This window comes from Cynoglossus semilaevis, chromosome 5 (assembly GCF_000523025.1).
Source record: "Cynoglossus semilaevis isolate Cse_v1.0 chromosome 5, Cse_v1.0, whole genome shotgun sequence".
Classification (NCBI taxonomy): domain Eukaryota; kingdom Metazoa; phylum Chordata; class Actinopteri; order Pleuronectiformes; family Cynoglossidae; genus Cynoglossus; species Cynoglossus semilaevis.
This window is the reverse complement of record NC_024311.1, coordinates 11,688,605-11,709,463: the sequence shown is the minus strand read 5'-3', so window position 1 is coordinate 11,709,463 and position 20,859 is coordinate 11,688,605. Positions and strand designations below refer to the sequence as shown.

At 41.0% G+C, this 20,859-nt stretch overlaps 1 non-coding gene across 1 annotated transcript; it reads left to right on the top strand.

Moving 5' to 3' along the window:
- Positions 1-17,119: 17,119 nt before the first annotated feature.
- Positions 17,120-17,191, top strand: trnae-uuc (transfer RNA glutamic acid (anticodon UUC)). Its single transcript has one exon. It is a non-coding gene; the product is annotated as a tRNA-Glu (tRNA).
- The last annotated feature ends 3,668 nt before the right edge of the window (positions 17,192-20,859 follow it).

Below are 20,859 nucleotides of genomic sequence, written 5' to 3'. Positions count from 1 at the left end.
AGCTGTTAGTGTTTGAATATTGGGAGGGAAGAATTCGTTTGAGCACCACCTCCTTCTGCGCCACAGATAACAGTGTTATCTGGGGCGGAGGAGTCAGGAGTGATGGGTTACATGAGGAGAGAAGGAGAGAGGTGGTAGCACATCATGTACTACCCCAGCTCAACCAGTAGTGCGACCCAAGTGCTGTGGTCAGTAACCTAAGATTGAGCTCTGAACATTGTAAAGCTCAGAGCTAATGTTTGAATCAGAAGTCACTACTTTCACTGACAAACAGGACACAGCTGAAGACCAGATGAGATCACTTCCTGTACTACAAATGTCACGAAGGGCAGAGTACAATGACACTGCTGGTAGATGGATGGATGGATGGATGGATGGATGGATGGATGGATGGATGGATGGATCATCCAGCTTTCTAACTTGAACAAAACCTTGACAGTCCTACATGTAACAAAGGCCTACACCCATGGCCTTTTGTAGGCATAGTTTGGAAAGTCGGTATTTGGTGGATTTCCCCGTTACACAAGAGTTAACGATTTTGTTATGGTAGCACCAACTGCCCTCTTAATAGATTTCAAGGGTAATTTTGAACTCTTTGCCGTGACTGCACAAAAATTACAGAAATAGTTTTTTTCTGTTAAGGTAAGTAAGCAATTAACATAAGTCAAATGTCAGCTGTGGGCTGGATCGAGGGTCTACACAGGAAGTCGAGGGCTTTTTCCAAAGTGTTGATATAAAACACATGGGCGACATTTTAGCTGCAGGGAATGTAAAACTTTAGGACGAGATGCAGAAAATCAGACTGTGCTCCACAAACATTTCAGCTGAATCCTGATTGACCGTATTAAAAGTGACAGACTGAGAGACTCGGACAAAGCCTGACCACACACAGTGACCCTTAAGGTCAGCCCGTAGGCTGAAGCCTCTTTGATGTCTAATACCCCTGACTATAGCAGGCAGGAAGAGCCCTGATACCAATCTGATCCCTCCTGCATGGCAATTTTATCTCATCCCCCGTGTTTCCTGAAGCACAAGCTACCCAAGAGCGATCTGGTAGGTGCTTCATTTTCAGCCTCAAATTAAATTAGACTTCTGGCAGGGACGGACTGTGTTGCCTTACATGGTTACAACTGCTGGTTTAGTTCCTTTTTTCATAAATCTGTATTTAATGTTGGGAGATTCTTCACAGTGCTTCTGTAATCTTCATATTTAGATGCCGTGATATCTTTGTTCCTCTGTGAACATTGGGACGAAAAAAAATGGAGAAATTAAAAAAAGTCCATCCTGACTTTGCAATCGAGGTTAACTTGGTAAAATAAAGCCTGTTTTAATATGAACCAGAATTCCAATGATGTTGAAAACAAACGGAACACAATCGTCTGTTTACAAGTTTCACTGGACTCTGGGTTTGAAACTGAATATATATTTACAGGAAATATATTCTTTAGGTTTTATAAGACAGATTGACTTTTCATTTTCGTATTTTTGTTTCCTTATCAGCTGTTCTGACAAAGACATGGTCGCCCTGCTAATTTTGACACAGCCACCATGCCTGTTGCTGCCTGGTTGTTCCTCCAGGGCGGCGCTAAGAATCCTAAAAATATATATCAACATCAAATCAATATAAAAACAATGGACCTTGCAGGTAGAGTATGATGATTTAAGTGGTGGTTCCGTAGTGTAGCAGTTATCACACCTGCTAACACATCTGCCTTACACACAGTCGGTCGTGGGTTCAAGTCCTAGGGACCACCTGCCTTCTGTTAACAAAATAATTGCCCCACTCTGGGATCAATAAAGTGAAAATAATTCAATCTTATTATTTAAAGAGTTGAGCTGCTTGACTTTGTGGGAAAAAAAACTATAGAACTGCAGTCGGACAAGTCAAGAAAATAGAGCAGGGCTGTGAAACTCAAACAATCAAGGAGATTAGATTTAAAACTCAGACTACGTTGTGGTCCAAAATATAATGCACATTATGGGAGATGACTGGAATAAAAATAAAAAATAAAAATTTGTAAGTGTAAATTCCTCGACATGTATCTGATATACACACAAAATTTGATCACTGCATTTAACCTCTCCAGTGAACACCAGTTCAGACTGTAGCATGTGTTGGTCCAAATAAAATAACTTATCGGGCTGCATTCAGCCCGTGGGCCTTAGGTTTAACATACAGTATGTGACATACATGTAGTCTGGAGACAAATCCCATGGAGACAGGATAATGACAGCAACATGTAAATCCAAATGATTCCAATATGCCGCGGTAAACATATCTGTGTTTGACTGACAGGTCGCTGGAGCGTCAGCACTGATGCAAATGTTTATAAAAGACCAGAGAGTTAAGAGCAGTGGGGGAAGTATTCACGAAGCTCGGGATGGAAATCCCCGCGATAGCGACACTGTAACAGGGGGGACAAATAATGACGCTCTGGTGAACAGGATCTGTTCACACCCACACGTTTGGTTTGGTTTGAACTAGAGGCAGGGTTCGCTGTGTTTGTGTAATGTGTGAGTTTGCACACATGGAAGTGCTGCCATGCAGATCTGAGTGCTGGGAAGAAGACAGAAGTCCAACGGTCTCCAAGCCACCGTTCAGTTACAGACCTAGGTTAGACGTCGCTGTTACAGCGCACCAACAACGGTTGGATTAAAAAAATCTAGGCCGCACTAGAGTTCATACTAATCCATATGGACGAGTCTATTTCTGAACCGTCTGACCTGCTTTATGGCTCCTATCCTCTCCTTTACCTCACTCACAGCCCTGGGTGTGGTCCAGCTCGTCATATATTTGATGTGTCAATGAGTGCAGCAGTGTGTTTGGGCTCACGCCGTTTCTGCTCCAGTGAAGGAGATGACACTAAACACCCAGCACTCCCCTTAGTCAAACACTTTTTGTCACCAACGCCAAGCAGAGTTACTGTAGTCCAACAAGGAGTGTCCTGGCCCTAAGTGCAAGTGCAAAGTATTTGAGGTCAACCAATCAATGTCAATACATGAAATGTGCAGACGCTGTCTGTCTGGTGAAATAAAAGAATATTAGCATAAGCTTTGGTTACTTTGAGCCAATGAAAACGGAAAATTGGCACGTAGCTTCGAGGTGAAGAGCTACTCTAAACATTTTGAAACCAATATTTTGTGTCTCCGAGATCAAGATTCTGTAGTTAGATTTCTTCCAAAGTTATATTTACATCCAGCTCCATGTTTCAACTACAAACTGACTAGAAATCAACCAAACCAAACCAATATCAATGACGTGACCAAATCAGAGATTGGGTTTAAGGGATTTAACATTAGACATAATGGCTGCTGCTTATCTGAAGGACAAATGCAGAAAGCTCTGATTGGTTAACCGTGGGAAAATATTGTTTCCTGTGCCCTCCCTGCCCCCCCCCCTCCTCCTCTCTCTGAGAGGTCACTGGTGCAAAGGTTTCATACCTGGACTGTGTTATGGGTTGATTGAGTTGTTGTAAGTTAAAGGAAAGAGGTGATTTCCTGTTATTGCCTCACTGTTTGGTTTCCCGGCAACGCGGCCGCGACATCAAAGATGGCAACCTCCGAGAGCTCGCCTTGATCCTTGAACCTTGTTTCCTAATATCCCTCATCACATACTGTAGATGAAATGTTAGATTAACTCCCCGGCACATAATGACACCGCGCTGTCACGCCAGACGCTCCCATTGATTGATATAATGAAACATTTGGTGTGTCATTGAAGCCTCAGACGAATCAATCGCTCCTGAGGTTCATTAATCTTGGGGCATCTGACATCGGCTGCTTTTGTCATAATCACATTTGCATCAACAAAGCCGCAGCAGCAGCAGCAGCAGCAGCCTTTTAAGACATTTCTGCTGTGAGTCAACAGAGCTCCATCTTTCATGGCTTCCTCTGTTTGGACAAGGGTCAGGTGACAGGCTCCGCCAGATATTTGTGAATGAACGAACTAGGGCCGAGGGCAACTGAGTGTGTGACTGAGGGACGCAACGAGAGAGAGAGAGAGAGAGAGAGAGAGAGAGAGAGAGAGAGAGAGAGAGAGAGAGAGAGAGAGAGAGAGAGATAGAAAGAGATCCATTCATACATTCTTTCCTCTTGCAGTAACTTGAGCCTGGGGGGAGGGAAGAGGAGACAGAGAACAGAGAGAGAGAGAGAGAGAGAGAGAGAGAGAGAGAGAGAGAGAGAGAGAGAGACGACCTTCTGCCTTCTCATGTGGACAATGAAAGTTTCGTAGCGTTTGTACAAAGGTTATCAAAAGGCGTAAATCGACTTGAGACGACGTGTTGACAAACATGCGGAACAGTCTCCTACAACAGACCACAGATGCAAAAAGCTAACTTCACCGTCACAGTGAAGATGCAGGAGAAGGTTTTCTGGTTTACGAAGACGTGAACTTCCATTTGAATCAGTTCACTTCCTCCTCCACCTATCACTGCTGTAGAGGTTTGGTTCAAAGAGTCGGTTCTGATAACCCAGGGTTCCAGCTCCTTTATGTAGAACATGAATTCATTTATACAAACTGTCAGGCCGTTTATATCAAAAGCGCTAAGCTGCTGGACGCAGAGCTGCTGGAAAGCGTGGTTTAAGGCTAAAAAAAAAGAAAATTGAAGCTGAATGGCTACATTGAACACATCATTATGAAGACAGTTGACAACAGCTGAAAACAGAGACATTTGGAACTGATGCTGTTGTTTCATCACCTGACTGACTTTAAGTTAGTATAAAGATAACAGAAACTGCCAAATAAGTAGCAAAAAGTCAAGAACACCTAAGAGATATAGTCTAAAGATAATTAGGACACTCCAAAAGACAATGTGTAGTAAAAGCTCACTCTACAAAAGTCTGAATATGAACTAGAGTTAAAGTCAATAAAGGTATGGCCAAGCTGTTGTTAAGATGATTAAAGGGCAAAGAATGCAAAAGTAAGCTAGCGAACTAGCCAACGTTATCAAAAAACAATCAAACTAACCAGAAAAAAGCTAAACGCTGGTGTGATGATGACATTGACCGCAAAAAGAACCCACCAATATTTATTTTGTTTAAAGTGGTTGTTGAGAGACTGTCCCAAAGTCTCTTGACACAAACGTCAAAGGCACACAAAAGGTTCTGAAAAGATCATGCTAATTTCAGTTAAGGATGTGGAAACAACCCAAGGCAGCGAGCTGGGTGACTTTCTGTTTGTTGTTTCAACTGTTTTTCCCCTCACTGTGATAGATGCTCTTTGTTGCACGTTAAGGTCTCTGGTAAAGTTCACAGGCAGTTGATTTGCTTGCTCCCTCTTCTGGTCTGACTCTGCAGAGTTTTGGAACACACACAAACACAGATGTAGCCTGGCCACCGCTCCCCCAGCCGCAGTCTTTTACCAGCACCCTCCTCTGTGTCTGGCTGCAACCCTCCTCCATTCTGTGACCTACAGGCATTTAACCTCCGACCCCCAGGGCCAATATTAACTCTTGTGTGATTGTTCCAGGGCAGCCGACTTCCCCTGGCCCAGGCCCTGAGAACATTCCTGGACTCCGTCGCTAGGAGAGCCACTCTGTCACGCTGCTGACCTCCTCTTTGGCCAGGGTTACCCTTGATCTTCTATACACACACACACACACACACACACACATACAGAGGAACTCACATGTACAAAAGGACTCACACACACACACACTCAGAAGCCCCTGCACTCCTGCACCCGGGCGGGGGTCTGGGTGGGGGCTGCTGTTCTGTCTTGGAGTTGAAGGCCACCCAGTCCGTGTTGGGGCTAACTGCTCTGCTAACACACAACACCTGCAGTCATCAGTAACCGCTGCTATCAGTGCTACATGATTGAGATGTTTACCATCAGCGATTGTGTGGATTTTCATGCACATCAGTTCAGCAGCTCAACCGGTCGCTTTAGCACGTGACACTGGACGACACGGAACGCTACCACACAAAGTCGACCAAGAAAGTTTCACAACTCTTAGCTAAAGCTACAAAACCCACATCTAGTCAGTTAGTAAGTCACATACTAAACAGCTAACAATAACCATAATCTACAGTTAAATAATTCACTTCAGCATTTTTTTTATTGTCATTTAGATTAAAATCAAACCATTAGGAAACATTGGCCGTTTTGGTGATTGTCCATAACAATGAAATCTGTTAATTCAGAGAAAAAATGTGTATTATGATTTAGTATTATCAAATATTTGTTTGAATTTTAAAAAAAACTTCTTTTAAACTTCAGCAGATTCAGAAAAAAGTGAGGGCTAATTTATGCTACATAGCTTACTGTGGCTAGCTCATAGCATGTATTCTTGTTCTTTTTTTAAAAAAAAAATCAGCCTATTTAATAATAAAATGACTGAACTGTTTAAAACTGTAGGAGTTTGACGTAAAACTAAAAAAATGTATGAATTCAATTTGTGCTGTCGTTACAATGTGAACAAATGGAAACCACACGCTAAATTAGCGTAGCGAGGCACCAACCGTTCATTTGTGAACATGAAATTGTTAAAAGCCAAGAGTTTAATGAAGCCTGGTTCCCATGTCAGGTGACCTAAGGTTAACTTTCACTGGAGACTGACTGGCGGTGGCTGTGTTTGCTCTGCTGCCTCCACTCACCTGTGACTGCAGATGTGTTTATTAAAATGGGAAAGCACCAGGATTTAACGGTTAGTTCATCAGCTGTCACATTTAGCTGACAGAGGATGTTTGCTCAGGTATTCTCTTTTCACCTTTTTTTTTTTTTTAACAAGTGGGATATTGTGTAACATTTGGCACAAAAAAAACTCAGTACTAAAATTAACTTTTGTCCTTTACTTTTTATATACTTATATACTTATTATATACTTAACTATGTGGGACTATGGTAAAAAAAAAAAATCAATCCAATCTAGGCTCTAATACTGGTATTAAAAAAGTTAAAACATTGCGGTTGTCACTAACAGCCCATCCCTGCATTGTTGACATGGAGAGGCTTCTCACAAAAATAAGAGAAGTTCACCAGAGGTCAGCTCACAGGTGATATGAGCAGGCAATAAGGCAATTGTGTCCATTAGGAGGCGTCATTTTTGTTGGATGGTGAGCTTCCGCAGCTTGACACAAGCCTCCTGTTGAGTAGCGTTGCCTTTTTTTTTTGGGTGGGGACTGGGGGGATCTATAATTAATTCCCTCTCTTCTCTCTCTCTTTTTTTTATCTTGTTTTTTGAGTCATGGATCTGTATTGTTCAGCAGAAGTGGTGCACAAGCTGGACACCAAGCCACCATTTGGCCAACAGGTGGCCAAGCATGTCCTGATCAACAGAGTAATGAACAAATAATGATCATCATTCATTCTTTATAACAATAACTGTACTGTTGACTTTTTTTAAAAATTATTTTAATAAAGAAGTCAGTTGTTGTTGTCTTACGGACCTTGGAGCCTTGGAAAAAAGACAAGTTTTTATACTTTTTATACCTGGTGTTTTGAAAAACTATTTAAAATAATAAAAAACAATCCAACAGCATTTTCTTCTCACCAAATAGGCAGATATTCGACGTTACACTATTTCTATTGTCCTGCGGTCATAGCAGCAGATAATGAATGGGTGAAGAATATTTTAAAGAGGAAAATAATTTCTAAATGTTTTCAATTGTGTTGAATGTTGGAGGGAAAAGATAATCAACCCCTGGATGAAGACAGATGAGGTGGAACATTGTGAAGATGTGTGTTTTATTTATTTATGTATTTCTATAAAAACGTAGAAGTGGTGCGACTCAGTTTTTGGAACACGAGGTTTATTGGTAAATCAGAGGCAGCATCCTGGCCCATTTTTTTTTCAATTGAACTGCAATATAGGTGTGAAAGCTCTGCTCACTTTCTGCTCAGCCGGTCATTTTGTATTTAATTTTATTTAAGTTTTATTGGCCCATTGTCAAATGTGATAACAGTGTCAGTTTGAAGACTTTATTTCATAGAGAAATGTTTATTTACTTTTGGACTGAAATCGTTTTTTGGTTAATCCGAGGTAAATAAAAGGGGCTGTAACAGTTTTCCTTCTGTCGTCTGTGGTTTGTGTTGCCTGTATTATGCTGCCTTTCAGTTCACTGAAAACCGTATCAAAATAGGTATCAGTAAATAAACTTGGTATTGGCGTGTAAACAAACGAAACTACTCTATTTTTAATAATAATTTACTCCAGGGTTGTCAAACTCAAATTCACAGTGAGCCAAAACGAAAAACTAGGACAAAGTCTTGGAGCAAAATTGACAATTTTTTATGTTTTTCCTTCTCTCCAGATCTGTAATTCTTTCTTATGGAAACAAACTTTAGTTTTGTGTAGACAATGAATCTGGAACGACCAAAGCTTAATATTAGAAACACATGAGAAATAACATTTAAAATAAGACACATCAGTGGTACTTGTCTCTTTATCTGTAGTCTTTCCAATTCACNTCACTAATACTACAAATCCTGCCAGTAAATAGGTCCATATATTGGCACGGGTCAGTTAAAAAAAATAAAAGAATGGCACCAGGACAGCGCTTCTATCAAAGAGAAGTCTGGTCTCATCACGACGATGATATACAGCACACATAATTGGCTTTCAAAGAGCCCAGATCGTGTGTAACGTTCAATGAGTTTCTGTTCAACTGGACGGCAGACATGACTTGAATTCTAGTTGTTAGTTTAGACTGATTTACATGGTCTTATTCACCAGTCTGGCCTCTCGTTAGGGCTGAGCCGGTCATTAATTTACAGCAGTTGGATCAACTGCCAGTTTACAGTCGTTCTCTCTTCACCCAAACCTAAAGTTAAGAATCCGTCGGATAAACACGGAAAATGGATTTTAGGATTCATGGATTCATGTGCAAAAGGAAAGCTGCTTCTTATGGTTGTTGTTGCCCGCGGTGATGAGTTTGTGATGTCGCTGATGTGAAGCCAAACAATACTTCAATGAGAAAAGGCCGTCAACTCCCAAGTGCTTTGGTGCAAAATCTCCACGGACTTTTGTGTATGCCCAAGTTGAAGCTAATAAAGTTGATTAATTTTGATTTTCATAATAGGGGATTCAGATGTGATGTAACAAATGGGATTATTTTTCATCATTCTCAGTCATATCGCAGCTTCATAACGCTAACTCGGATTGCATCAATCACACGCCAGCAACAGAAGTGAAATGAAGTACAGTACATTAACATCCATCGGGCAATACATCACCGCACGTTCCATTCATTGTCAAAAGTCTGCTTGTGTGTCTGGTCAGGGTCTTTGACCCCCCTTGAGCTGAGGCTTTGACAACCAGACAAGGCGCCAAGCCGCAGGCCAAGAGGCTGATGAGCAATGATATTGTGTCGAGAGCAACTGTCCATTCTGCGCCATTGTCTGCAGGAGTGAGCACTACTGTCTCTAAGACAAAAGAAGCACCTGCTTGATCGTCCAAACACACACACGCACACACGCTGCTCTGCCATGTGCCTGACACAAGGCCACCGTGCGTCCATAACCTCCTGTTTGACAAAGGAGGGCAGTGTGGCAGGGCGGTGCGGGGCCGGACATGTAACTCACACTCGGAGGCTTTGTGTGTGTGCGTGTGTGTGTGAGTGTGTGTGTGCTCACAGTATAGATATTGGCGGGAGAACGGCAGAGAAGTGGGGACGTGTGTGTTTTTATAACTTCTTCGAGGCTGTTCCTGCTGTAAATCTGCCGTTTGTGGACGAGATAATAATAAAGTTGAGACGTTAGCTAGAACTCCTGAGGGATGAATCAATTATTTTGTTCAACTGTCGTGATTTATCTAATGAGGTATTGTCTTAATTGCAACAGGATTGCAAACAGTATGTGTATAGTTTTGTTATTGCTTTTATTTGTTTTTAATTGTTTTCTTTCTAAGTTAGGCCGACATGCAGGTTTGATTCTATTTACTACAGAAGGTAAATCCATTTGGTTTGTGATGTGATGTCATATAATATACGTGTAAAATAAACATATACGTACATATATACATATATGTATAATATAAATATATAAACATATATGTGTGTATGTATATATGTTTATACACATATATAAATACATGTATACACATACATATATACATGTATACACATACATATATACATATGTATATATTTATATACATTTATATTTATATACATATATACATACATACATATATCATCTTGGTTAGATTTTACATTTTAGCTCGAAATAAAAAAAAAATCCTGCATCAAGACTCCGTACTCCTACTGCCACTAAAGGTTTAAGGAATTATCAAACATGATGACGACTTCCAAAAAACGACTAGTTTTACTGGGAAAAAAAATATTTTCATAAAAAGTTACAAAAGATCAAACACTTTCCAAATAACCGTGACTTTGTTTTTTGTCTGGTTTCTATTTCTAACATCAACCTTTTTACTTTTCTAATGAACTTTTTTTCCCAACAACTCGACCTGGTCTACAGTTTCGGTCAAGTCTGGGATTATAGCACTTTTTTTCCGTGGTGTTTCCTCAAAAAGATGGAAAGAACCATCGTCAAATAATAACGCGCGTGTGTGTGTGTGTTTTGTGCGGCACACCACCAGGCTGACACACTGCTGAACAGATGTAAATCCAACAACACTCATATTCCCGCCAAACTGACCCCTACAGCGAGCCCTCTCCCACCCCCTGACAGCCACGCGCACTCACTCACTCTCTCTCTCTCTCACACACACACACACAAACACGCAAACACAAAGCAAATGCATCCATTTGCGTGGAACAAGGAGGCATCATGTTGGCATGTGCCTGATTAACAACAGGTCAGTCTGTGCCCCTGCGTACATGTGCATGTGTGTGTGCGCACGAGCGGCGGAAGCTGCACAAACACTTGTTCAGCATCTGTCCTCCAAGGCATGTCCAATGAGCTGCTCCTGTCGTCAAAGAGGCTCTGTGGACGGCAGTGACAGTGATGCAGAGAGACACAGGCAGACTCAGTCCTAGCTGTCAGCCTCGGCCGTCCTCGTGGCTGCAGATGAATAATAGTGTATTCATGTGGTGTCAGGATAATTGCATGTAACGCTCCTCACAAAGCCAGTTTCATTTCAATACTCCGCCCTAAATGAAAAAGTTACACATAAAAAACAATCTGTGATTTTAGGCAAGGTGGGACCAAACCATCGTGTATAAAAAATTACATTTATATATTTTTTTTATTTGTTTTTAACTTGAGTTGTTAACAGCTAAAATATTAAGTTGTAATTCATTTCAGTGTTTGTAGTAAACCAGCGATTAATCGCACTTTTTTCATCTGTTCCTTAAGGAGGATATTTTAATACTCCTATAAACTTTAGATCCTACAGAATCTATCCCTCCATCTATCTAAAAAAAATTAATGATCCTGCAACGACTGGCGAGGTGCTGCTGGTCCACAGTAACGATCGGTCCCGGCCAACCAGTCCTTGCTGGATTGAAGTATATGCAGAAAAATGAAGTTGTAAAGTGTGCAATAAAATATACACGACATTTTTCGGACTGATTCCAATCTTTTTCAGTGTGGACCTACTGCAGTGGTCTCTCACTTTAGAAAGTGAAAGTGAACTCCTTGTCATTGTGACACAACACACCACTGCACACGACCAAATGTGACCTCTGCATTTTACCCCATCACCACAGTCAGCAGGGGGCAGTTCAAGCTCCCGGGGAGCAGTGTGTGGGGACGGTGCCTTGGCAGCTGGTGGACTCGAACCTGAAACCTTCCAGATCCAAGTTTACTCCCTTAACCACCAACCCAAAAACCCACTGACCAAAAACCTATGCCTCATGTGAGGCTTGAACTCCCGACCTTCAGATTATGACACTGTTCCTGTAACAGAAGGGCAGGTGCTGAACTTTCACATTCACAGTCAGTCAGGACGATAACACTGAGATAGTCTGGATGACTGGTCTCATCTCAGCGCGTCCTAACGTCCACCTATAGTGAACACGGCAGATAAGAACTATCTGTGACAGGTTCACTGTCACAACAACAGCACAGAGCAACAATATAACGTGTTAAATATTAACACTCAGCACCAGGGTTTTATTTACTCTTTTCTTTTTTAATTGAGCACTTCTGACATTTGTAAACAATCTAGGTCCATGTTTTAAAGTTTTCTGACCGCAGTGACTTATTTGGTAATAAAACACCAAAGTGGGACAAGGTGACCGGCTATTTGTTGTATCTGTGTTTGTCAGGAAGTGCAAACAGTGACTGGTTAGTGATAACGCTGCGGCTACTTTGAAGGGCCGACCACGGACGCCCACACATGGGCAGGGACCATGTTGGCATGGACATCAAGACCAGTGAGCGCCAGTAAAACCTGTGCTTGAGGTGAGTGCAAGGTATGTGGAAAGTTTCAGTGTCAAAGATAACAGCTGATGTGGAATCATGTGGAAAAGTCCACACTGGTCGGGTTTACTTTCTCTTTTCTTTTGTATTTTTTTTCTTTCATCAGTGACAAATGATAAATCATGATACATTGGAATTGTGATTAACCCAGAGCTACACTTATATATATATATTTCTTTTCAATACATAATATATGTAAATATATACTGTATATGCACACATAGAACATATGTGTATATATATTTACTGTATATGTCTATATATATGTTTATATATATAAATATATACACATTTATTGTATGTGTATATATACTTACATATATATAATGGATCTCTGGATTAATCACAATTCCAATGTTAGGAATAATCTAGATAAATCAACTTTCCTATATATGTACATACAAATACATATATATACAATACATATGTACATACATATTTATATAAATATGTATATATATAGTATATTTATATAGTATATATATAGTATATTTATATATATACATATGTACATATATTTATATAAATATGTATATATATATGTATATATATATGGACACATGTATCCATCTGGCCTACCCAGCCTCCTGTAGGTCGTGCATAGACTGTTTCGCTGCGTTACGCCACATCCAAACTACAGACACAGCATAAATGACTTTCATAAACACGATATCTGAAAGAGGACTTTTGTCTCGACACCTCCTAATGTTCCCATCACCACCGTCCAAGCGAAGCATTAACACCACACCACAAAGCCATGCGCCAAATACTGCTGCGAACACATGCGCTTGTACGTATTTGTGCCGCACATGCATATATTAGCTGTCGTCCTACAAGTGTTTGACTACACTGAGGCATTTTGAAGGCTGAATGGAGGAGTGTAGGGGAACAGGGAGGGACAAGCTCGCTTTCACAGGAGGGAGGAACTCAACACATAAATCCTCCTGCTGCTCTTTGATAAGGCTTCAATTCACCAAGGGATCATGTACCATGCTAAAAGCTGCCCAATTCAAATTCTCAGCTAGTTCATGTAACACACACACACACACACAGCTCTGACGCAGCTAGCTATCACACAGTGATGCACACCAGGCTCAAAATATCATCGTTTCTTCAAAGCACATACCTATACAGAGGTACAAACACGGCCACAAAAGTTGAGGAACTTCAGACACAAACACGTGTTGTTGACCAGAGATGGATTATTTTGCAATATATGTTTTTTTTGTCTAAAACAAAATGACATTATTGTTCACATTTCATCTAGCATTACGGCTAACCTTTAGCTGGTCTGGGCTATTTTTACACAGCAAAGATTAAAGGGCGTTATGAGCTACTTCTCAGTTTGGTCAAAATAAAAAAAATAAAAATGACCCACGTTAGTGGGACTTTAAAAATCCACTGTCATCAGAAATTCAAATGGAGGTTTAGGTATTTTAATCTTCACTCTCCTTTATCTCTCTCCCCCTTCCTCTCCCGCTCTTACCCCCCTCCCCTCCACCACAACACACCGACCCACACACACACACACCTCTGAAATTTAGGCCGTTTCTTTCTTGAACTGCAACAGACAATTAAGTCAAGCTAATGTGAGTGGACAGGCAGCTACTTCCACGGCTGCCAGACACAATATGCCATAATTACACATTCACTAAATGCAAACTTGTGTAAAAATGTTGTCTTCTGTTCGAATCTACCGCCCGACAGAATAAAGGGTCGTGGGCTGAGGCTATGAAATTTCTCAAACGGGTTGGGGGTTACAACTTCTTTTTTCCTCAGAACAAACTACGTACAAATGAAGGTCATTAGTTCTACATATATTTAAATATATATTTATTTATTTATTTATTTATATTATATATATTTATATATATCACATTTACATATATGTATATATTTACATATATGTATACATATATACATAAATATAGATACATACATATATATTTATATATGTATGTATATATGTGTGTACATAAATATATATTCACTTACAAATGTATTCATGTTCTATTGCCAAAGGCTGTTAACTTTCCCAGACTTTTATTTTGAAAGGGTTCCTTTGCTCCTCACATTTCTTCACTACCGCCATTTACTTCTGAAGCATCAGCTCTGCGAACCGATGGCTGAGTACTTTACATTTTACTCTGAATTAAACAGTATGTGTCTTTTCTCAACCTTGTCCTTCACACAATGGATATCTTAAACCACTGCACCACCGCGTTCACACTTTTGGCTACATCTGTGTAAAAAAGTACTGCATAATTACAAACGTACAGTCTTTATAGGCTGCTGAAGGACCGGTGTGCGATGAATGAGCTGTTCTAATGAGGAGGCATTAGAACGTACACAGAATGCATTCCTCAGACAAGAGGGTGTCCAGCACCTCGTCTGGAATAAAAGGCCAGCAGCCACTGCTCTATAAAACACACAGAGTCCTTCACACTGGGGAATTTTTTTTGCATTTTATGTCATTCCTCAGCCTTCTTGGCGTAGGCTAGCCATCGCAACTTTAAAGAAGGCCTGCAGGGGTCTTGACTTTCAAGGTGGTCCTATTAAGGATCATTAGGTTTATAGTGCTCCTTAACAGCGCTGACTTCCCGGATGACCTAAACTGCTACTCTGGTTAGGTCATCTGCCAACAGGAACAACAAAAACTCTATTATTTTAATTTTTTTTTTTCTTTCAAATAAGTGTCTGCCTATAAAGGTGTTTCAATGCTGCAGCAGTAAAGGTTAAAAGAGCAAACACTCGTACCAGACACATTTTTTGTAAATGACACACAATGTATAGAATCACATGTAAAGACAAGATACGGCGCAGGAGGGGCGTGCGTGTTTATTTACTTTATCTCATATCTGAAAATCGACACAGAAAAAACCAGTGGCTCTCGTATCTTGGTACTTAGTTCAGTCTGAAGGGTAAGCGTACCACAATTTGCCGTAAAATTGAGCCCCAAAAGAAGTGGAAAGTTAAATCCACAGTAATGGAACCACAGTATTATGATGTTGTGCTGAACTGCAGTGACACCTCAAATGCTATTACCATATAGCTAGCTGTATGTACAGTAGCTATAGTCCTGGACTAGATACGGTAAGTAATTCAGCTAGCCAAGATAATTCTTAGTAAAGGTAAACTGACAACAGAAGCAGAGATATTCTTTCCTTAGCTGTGTTAGCGTTGGTCATTTTCTGGTCACATAAAAAAATACTTGGTCATTTTCTGGTCACATAAAAAAAATACACATCATTTTACAAAAAAAAAAAAGCTGCTAACAGTCTTAGCTGAAACCTAAACCTTTGTGACAGTAATAGCCGTCAATCACTAAATGTCCAATTGTAAATAAAAGAGCATCACGTTGCACTAAAAAGACAAATAAATCAACTCCCTTAACGACTCATAAAAAAACAAAAGAAAAATCACTGATGCCTTTCATCTACAGAGGCGTGAGTTCATTGTTCTATAGACTTCCATTCAAAGCCACCCTGGTGGCTAATCAATAGAGCTGCTGCTTCCTTGTCAAACTGAAAGCCTACATCCGTCTTGTATGGGACTGATGGTCCGGACTGCACTTAGTTGTTAGCTAAAAGGATCTGGTCGCAGCTCGGAACACAGAAAAACCACTGGCTGCAGAAAGTGAAGTGAAAAATCCTGAGCATCACTCCAGTTTCAAACCTGCATCCCAGTCATTAAAGCAGCCATTAGCAGCAAAGGGCCTGTTAATCTCTAGCTGCAGGGAAGGAAACTCACTTTCAAAGAGCCAGGACCATTCTAAGAAACTGCTCCGTCCCTCCCCAGCCCCCGCCCCCTTCGTCCTCCTCCTCTTTTCTAGGCTCAGAGCCTTTATGTTGACATCTGTCTACCACATTCCAAGCACAACTCCTTATCCATACCTGCAGGTTCGACACAAAAGGCCGATTCTTCCCCGCATAACAAAAGCACAATATTACACTTTTGGAAGTTGTCAAGTTCTTATTACTTTCCCGGTGCCTTTCCAGAATGTTTGCTAATTACACATCAAAACTTAAAGTAAAGTCTCCATTATTATCTAAAAAATATATTTTCTACATGTTGGCCCCTAATCTATTTTCTGTATTGCTCATTGGTCCAGGCAGAACAGCTAAGATACTGTTACGTTCATTTGACACCACTATGGTTTATAACAGCACGGCATAGAAAATTCCCACGATGCACCACGGAACAAACATTCAGCATTTACTTACTCAGAGTGGAACCTGGGCCTGTTTGGTTGAACACAACGTGGATATAATCACAGGAATTGAAGAAAGACACGCCTGAAGGTCTGTTTAGGTGTTTAGCCATCTGTCGCCTCCTAGTGGAAGAGAATGAAAGCGATTTTGTCACTGCTGAATGCACGAGCAAAGACACATTATTTATTTGAAAAATAAATAATAGATTTCAGGCCAATTAAGTGAAATTAGAATTGTTCATTTGTACATTTGTCCTCACTGTACATTTGTCCTCACTGTACATTTGTCGTCTCTCACAGCAACAGTGTGATGCTGTTTTCTGACTGCATGGAAATATTTTTCAAAAACAAACCTGTTACCAGAGAATTATCTTGCTAATCTCAGCACATGTAACTTGTGTGGATGACTGTTTGGAAAAAATGGGCCTTTGGTTGAGCCTGGACTGCATGGAAATATTTTTCAAAAACATACCTGTTACCAGATAACTATCTTGCTAATCTCAGCACATGTGACTTGTGTGGATGACTGTTTGGAAAGAATGGGCCTTTGGTTGGGCCTGATTTTTTTTTCTATACTGTATCAGTCCCATATGGTCTAGCGGTTAGGATTCCTGGTTTTCACCCAGGCGGCCCGGGTTCAACTCCCGGTATGGGAATGAGCTTTTCGTTATAAAACTGTGGTACAAAGACTATTCTATAGATATCCTAACATGATAGCCTAGCCTGCTAACAGTATACCCATTGAATGAATTGATTTTTTTTTTGTGATTGGCATCACTGGTTTATACAAGACACAGTTGTTGTGTTTGTTATTATGGTAGAAAAAAGGGTTCAATTAAGAAAGTGAGAAAATGTGGGTGGAAAAGTGAGAAAAGTCAATTATTGATTATATATATATATTTAATAGTAAATAAATTGGATCCAAATGTGAATTGTGAATTTTAGGTTTTTGATGTTAACTGATCGTGGTCATCATTAGAGATGAAGTTCTTGGCTGTACAAGTTAGTAGAAGTCAACACAAAAATCTGAAAAGAATAGCTGCACGAGTCAAGCATTGGGTGTGTGGGTGTGTGTGCGCGCTCCAGTTCGTGTTCGTGTGTGTGTGTGTGTGCCAGCCATGTGTCCTCTTCAGTGTGATCACAATCAAAGCTCTGTGGAGGGCCGCTCCACTACAGGACTTGATAAAGAGACACAGGCAGAGAGAGAGAGAGGGAGAGAGAAAGTTGGAAGAAAAAACATGGTCTGATTTGTGGAGTGTGCCTCACACCCTTCTGTGGGTCTCCCCCCTCTTGCCTCTTTCTTTCTGCCGTCTCCTTCCTTTCTTTTGGACCACTCTGATGTAATCCTCAGGCCTCCACAGGCGCAGCTGCACAGCGAACCAGCCTTGCCTCCTTCCCTCTCCTTTTCTCCAAAATCTCTTTCTCTCCTTTCTTTGCACTTCCAGAGGCATGCGAGGCGAGGCGACGCGAGGGAGAGGAGGGCACTCAGACACAATCGGGGTCTTTTTCTTCCCTGAAAAAGAGGAGGGGGGCTTCTGCCTCACATCTCCTTCTGTCGCCCCCTCTACTGTACAGTACTGTAGGCAGTTGGGTGGGTGCGTGGCTGCAGCAGCACAGTCCTGTTGAAAGGGCAGCAGAAAGAGGCAACTGCAAGTAAATACCAGAACCAGATGGTGAGTTTAGCTGCAAACACTTTAAATAAGCGTGAGCTGGAATTAACAAAAACTGACTTTTATATTTGGGGACATGACATGAGGAGAACAGCTAACAGCTAAAGGTCATATAAAAGAAATGTAAATGGCCATATGGTGGCAGACGTGAGGGGAAACTGGCACCGGGAGCAAAAACAACGCCATCAAAATTGAGGTCTACAGAAAACGTGGCCTAATTTAAATAATCTATATATCATTAAAATATTCATTAAAATAAAAATCAGAAATAGTTGCTAATAGTTGATAAAAAATTAAAATAAAAATCAGAAATAGTTGCTAGTTACTAATAGTTGATAAAAACCTAAAACACTGTGAACTACATTATTTGAAAAAAAAAAAGAAAAACACCAAAAAAGGCAAAACAAAATGTAAATAAGACATAAGAGAAAAACTGGAAAACAATGATAACAAAGGGACAAATTACATTAAATAAGCCAAAAATAATTGGCCAATGTAAGTTAGCTTGAATGAAAGTAAAATTAAAATCTGTAATAGATAGAACTGCCAAAAGTTACAGCCAAAGGTTTGCCAAAAAACCTACAAAAATAGCTACTAGTCAGTCAAACCAACAACATATCAACAGTCACATTAGTTGTTAAACTGAAAAACTCTACCAAACAAAAAACCTATCAAGTCGAAAGATTCATTTGTAAGTATATTTACAATTCAAAATAAGACAATAAAACTACTTCATAGATATTCAAAAAAACAGCAAAACAATATCCAAAGCCATGCTAACCTAGATAGCTAAACATTAGCTCAGACTTATCGTAGCTAAACCCTGTTTTACAGTGGACTAGTGAGTGAGTCTTAGATAAGCTAAGAATTATTCCCATGTTCCCTACATTAGTCCATTCTTTAAAAACACTTGGGGAAGGAGGAGGGGGGGGGTATGTTACAAAGGACCTTGATCAAAATGTCATGCTTTGGTAAATGTCAAACTGTGAATAAACAAACTGTGGACCATATATTTCCTTCCAAAAAAAACCATCATTTACAAAATATGACTCATAAAAAACAAGACCCGGTTCTCCTCTCCTGGTGTCTCCGACCTACCTCCTGCAGGGCTTCACTTATTTACCCAGAAGGCTTTGTTCATTTCAAATGCACAGCCGATGCTTTATAGTAATCCTCTAATCATACGGGCGTCTTCTCCGCTGCATCGGCGTACATTATTCTGAAACGTGAAACGCCATCAAAGAGCAGCCAGCTCCTGTGAAACGCCTGCAGCTGCATTTCCTCTGTGTGACAACCAGAAAAGTCCCCCACGGTTGACCCCTGCCCCAACCTGAGGAAACCACTTACCCCTGTGTGTGTGTGTGAGTGTGTGTGTGTGTGTGTGTGTGTGTGTGACTGGTGGTGGTGGCAGGTTAGGGTCAATCAGCCATTGTTTGTTGATATTCCAAGTGAAAGGTGAACCAGCTAGTGCTCCTGGGAAACATACATGTTGCTTCCTGTGTCCATGTTTGTAGAACCCTCTAAACTAAAACTCTTCAGACTGAGTCAAACACACGTACCCGTGTCTGAGACCAGGAGACGAAGACCACACTCGCATGCTAAAGGCTATCACGTCATTAGCTTGAAAGTACTTTGCACTGAGCCCAGGAAGCTCAGAAAATTTGTAATGTATGTTACAGTAAAGTTAACCAGGGGGTGCCACTGCGGAGTTGGTTGGAACGACAAACTTTATCCGACAACACGGCTAACAACAGACGTAGCTTTGCCGTAGCTGTTGGAAGTCTGCCGTGGTACGTTAGCGGACCACTGGGTGCTAACCCTGGAACAACAGTTGGTTTTGCCCGTTGCTTCTTAACTACATCTAAAACTCTTAACTCGTCCTTCACTACTTCTCCGATGTCTGTCTGAGCTTCGTCTTTCTAACGGCCACATCTCCAACGTCCATTATTCAGAACAAAATTCTAACGTGAAACATTAGGTTCATATCTTCTCTAACCGAGTGTATTAAACACCAGTGTTTTAGTTGTGGAGGTGCAGGACCTGTTGGTTATTTATTGTCTGATTCATCAGAACGTGTCTGTGTGGGTTCTCAGTCATCCAGGTCACAGGGCAACTGGACGGAGTAGGTTTCCTGAAGACGTTCCACCTCTCACCCAAGAGGCTTCTTCAGTTCTAGCGTTCTAGTTTTATCATAACATCACACTGATGGGTTGACAACTCCTTAGTGTCCAACCCATCTCTACAGTACACCTGTACATCTGTTGATCTGCCCACATGGAGCTGAGACCCAGACCTAGTCCATGATGGACTGGTTAGCAGCTCCACCTCCTTGAACTGTATTTAAACGTATGAACTTGCACTGATTTTCACATGTTGATCTACGACAGCTGTTTCATGCCAGACCTCCACAGGCCGGCATTAACTCCACTGACTTCACCGCAGGCACCAGCCATCAGGGCATCACGAGCACCAGACGAGTCCAGTATGTCCAGAACAATGAGGCCAAACTGGCCTCTGTCTTCAGGCTCTTTGTGAAACAAATCCAAAGCTTCCCTTTCTTGGTTCTGCGTTTGTCTGGGTGAAACGCTGCAGCCCAGACACCGATGTTGCCAACAGGCAACTGGCCAGGCCACCCAGGGCGCACACACTCACAC